We start from the raw sequence: 4,327 nt of genomic DNA on the forward strand, positions 1-4,327 counted from the left end.
TTACGGGTCGGAACCGGACTTTCTAAGCAACTACCAGAAACTGTAGAAATTTTTCGGCCAATCTAATCTAACTAACTCCTAATCTTATAAATTATCTTTAATAACACTAATATAAACTTAATAAGAGTTAACCTGGAAGCTCAAATTTGACAGTTGTCACACCAAGTCAATTGATTTGAAGGTAACCATGTTTGCATCACCTCCAACCGTTGCCAATAGATTGTCAACAAACATATCCAGCTTCACATCCTCCTTTATGTTTGAATCAAGCATTGCTGTCGACTGGTTCAACCATTTTGTTGTTAGATAATGTACAAGTTTGTATATATGATTTATGTTATTTATAAAAGCATACTTACTAGAATTGCGCTGTGCATAAAAATCCTTCTAGGTGATGATCTGTTCCTGAAACGCTCTTCGAAGTTCAGTAATGCTGTCCAACTATCAGTGACATTACTATATATCTGTGTTCGGGCACATAGGGATTCTATCGTCCCTCGCAACGCAACGACTCCTGATGTTGTCTCAAATACAGCTTCACTGCATTATATAATCAGAAGTAGTAATTTAATACCATACTTTTTTCTGGTATATGTATTAAACATAATATACTAAAAGGTAATGGTACTTACCAAGTTGGTTCTGTTGCTGCATTTATCTAATTGCAAATTTTCTTCTCAGAGCTTGTCTCTACTATATCGATCTCCACGCATCTCTTAACATATGGAGATCTTAGTGATTCCCCTAAGTTCGCATCCCTTCTTGATGCTTTAGGTGCATCACAGATTGCTTCCACTTGTGAGTCTGGTGGGAACAACGATTTTTTGAATGCATGGATGAATGAAAGGGGTTGGGGAATCTGGACAGGCTTATCAGGTGAAATACCTAAATCAAACTTTGGTATTTCAGAGTTTTTGTTTTGCACTTTCATGGCATATGAAATGAAGGAATTCTCTAGTTCCATATGTGTTCGAGGATTGTTCCATATGGGTGAATCGACAAGGGATGCACCTGGTACAATCTGCATTCCAGCAGTTGAATCTGGGCTTTTTTCCAAATCTCGAGTCTTTCTTCCTCCTTTTCTTTGACCCCTTCGCAGTTCTCTTTGGTGTTTGAAACAACTAAATTTGAGTTTCATTATTGACAAAATCTCCTGTAGAAGTATCTTCCTGTCCGAAAATACTTTGTAGCTCCCTGTTGATTATCCTCAAATCTCTATCCAAATGGAAATCTGATATGGCATTGTCTATCATCATCTCAGTGCTTTGTTTCTATGCTATGATCGAATTCATCTTTGACCTTATACAATCCTTGTATTCCTGAATGTGTTATTTTAAACAAATAATACATCAATATGTAAGTAAGTGATGTGTAAACCATAATGTCACATAACAAGTCCAAAAACTATGGTATCATGTGGTAATAATAAATGTTTTTGTTTCATATATACATTACCATGAATAAATACATGGTTGCCTGAGAATACATACATACTGACATGGTACCACAATATACCACAACAGTTCTTATGTATTTCAAATGGCTGGTACCATAGTTTTCATGTATTACAGCTGTAGTTTGATGTGATACAAATAGTTGGTGCCATATTTCTCATGTATTATAGTTGTGGTTTCATGTGGTACCAATAACTGTTTCTCTTTGATGTATTATAACTGTGGTATAATGTGGTACCTATGACTATTCTTGTTTGATATATACATTTTCAAGTTGGCTAAGATGATGTCAATACCTGTTGCAAGTACCACAGGAAAAAACATATCTGGGAATGGTTATGTATCTATGCAAATAGTTTAATGTGTCCAAATTTCCTGTATCTTGATTAATATACATAAGATTGAATAAGTTTCATAAATACCTCCAGCTTAGTCTTTGATGAAACTTTCTTAGCCGCTGTTCGTTCAACAAAATCATCCGGTGATCTGTCCTTATCTGTTCCATTGTCAGCAATAAGTGGCCAGGTTCCAAAACCACCATCTTTCAATTCCAAATACTCCCTATGTCAGAGGTAATCCATATTCCACACAGTAATAACTGGCCACCTTCGTTCAAGTTCAAACTTCTTGCATTCTGTCAAGTCCGCATACAAAAGCTTTGTACAATAAAATGTAAAAACTGGTTAGTATACAATAATCAATTTGCTAACATAACAAGTTGCAAACTAAGAATACACGTACCGTCAAGAACATTATTGGACCTGAGTAGAACGTCTCAATGTTCTTTTCCCTATTCAGTGTGTCCTTGCTGGTTCTTAGGCAATCAAATACATATTTAGTCCAATCTATCTTTGCTATGTCAGTGTCCTCTGTTAGGTAATTGAGAACCGCAGGGTTGCAATGACCACAAGAATTGCATTCTGCCATGGTGGAAAGAAACAACATCAAAAAGTTAATCCGAAACTCGAAATCTGCATTATCGGACTCTTCAACTTTCTTCATCACATCGGATATTCGTACTCTTTTGCCAGGGAATTGTGATCTCCAAGACTTCTTTAAATTTTTGTTTCGTGGAGCTGGGKCTGTCAAATAAATATCAACTCCTCCAACAGGGGTCCCCAACATATCATGCACCATCTTCGTAGTCAACTTAATTGTCCCTTGGCCCAATCGAAGCTCCATCGTGTATGTGTCCATCTTGTCCACCAAGTGAAATGCTAATTTGGAAGATATGTAATCTGTCCTCATCTTCAATATACCACCAAACCCCATTTCTTCAACCGCTTTCTTCTGATCATCATTCAGGGACTGAATAGCCACACACAGTGGCCTAGGTGTGGTCCGGACTCTGATGGTTTGCATAGTACCTGACTTCTTCTTTCTAGTGCTTTTAACGACGACCTTTTTAGCAATTTTCTCTTTTCTTGGACTCCCACCAAAAGTAGTTGATTTTAACTTCTGACCTTTTTACAGTTGGTTCTTTTACATTCTTTAATCTGCTTCTTATTCTAATTGTGTTATCCACTTCAACATCATGCGTAGGTGAGTTTGCTCGCTTATCTTTTTCTGATTGTGCCTTTGATATTGATTCTTTCGGAGCAGATGGTAGAATAACCCTTATTCCTGAAGATGTGGTAACCACTGTTGGTTTAACTGCAAAATTATTTAATTAACAGTGCCGTTATAATTCAATATAATATTGTATATGGAATTTTAGCTATAAACTTAGTGATAATGTATGTAGTTACGTACATTGCCTGTTGCCACTCGTATTCTCATTGTTTTTTTGATTCGATTTTATATGAGCGTCAGCTTCCGGGTTTGTCACCTTCTTCTCTTTAAGTCTTTTTGCTTCGTTTGCACATATTTTTGCTCCCTTCTTCTCCTTCCTACCAGTATCTCCTTCCTTTTCTGCATTCTTATCATTATCTCGCTTCCTCTTCGATTTTTTTCCACCTGAAAGATCAAGAAAATTGAATATTAGACCAAAGTGTAAACTAGAGCAGAAGATGCAATAAATACAATGATAAAAATCTCTTTAGAAAAGCACATGCATGGTTGCATGAGAATACACAAACACTGCCATGAGTACTGAATGGAAGTTGCAAGGCATATTATTTAGTCAACTACCATATGTCCTCAGCTTCAATAACATTATTCAATGAACTTGAATTCAAAATCTCCATTCATATTATTTCTGTGATGACTCTGTGTCTGTATAGTTTACCACATTGTAGCACAACCACAATGTACCACACCATTGTAAACACAGTTCATACTGCTAGCTGTGGTTTAATGTGGTACCAATAATCGTTTTGGTTTCATATATATATTCTCATGCACACACATGTTACAAATAGTTGGTACCGGAAAACGTATAAAATGTGTAATTACAAACAGAAAGTGTAGGGGTTGTTTATAACAGGTCTTAATCAGTTTGTTGCATTTTAACTCAATAACTCAACAAGTTACCAACTAGTAAAAGGTGAAATTTGGACATAGGTTGTTTTGCTTTTCTGTTGTGAAAATTAAATGTGTTATGGCAGTTAGCTTTGTGGATGCTAATCTTGGGGTTTCGTACCATTTTCTTGCATGTTTTGAGTTATAGTTTGCATTGGAAGTAATTGTCAGCACTAGCCATATTGTTCCATGCCACCATCTATATATATTTTTCACTTTTTTACTTTTTTACATTTAACAACTTATTTATTTTTTATCTTTTCATCAGAATGTGTTAGTTATAACTAACATGTCATGGTTCGAATCTAATTTTGGTACTGTTAGCTCTCAGTTCCTTAAATGTAAAAATATAGAAAAAGTAAAACTGCAAGTATTGACAGAAGATGATATGTCACAGAAGACCACAGAGGACC

The sequence above is a fragment of the Cynara cardunculus genome (genome assembly GCF_001531365.2).
Source record: "Cynara cardunculus var. scolymus isolate 2C chromosome LG 2, CcrdV1, whole genome shotgun sequence".
Taxonomy (NCBI): domain Eukaryota; kingdom Viridiplantae; phylum Streptophyta; class Magnoliopsida; order Asterales; family Asteraceae; genus Cynara; species Cynara cardunculus.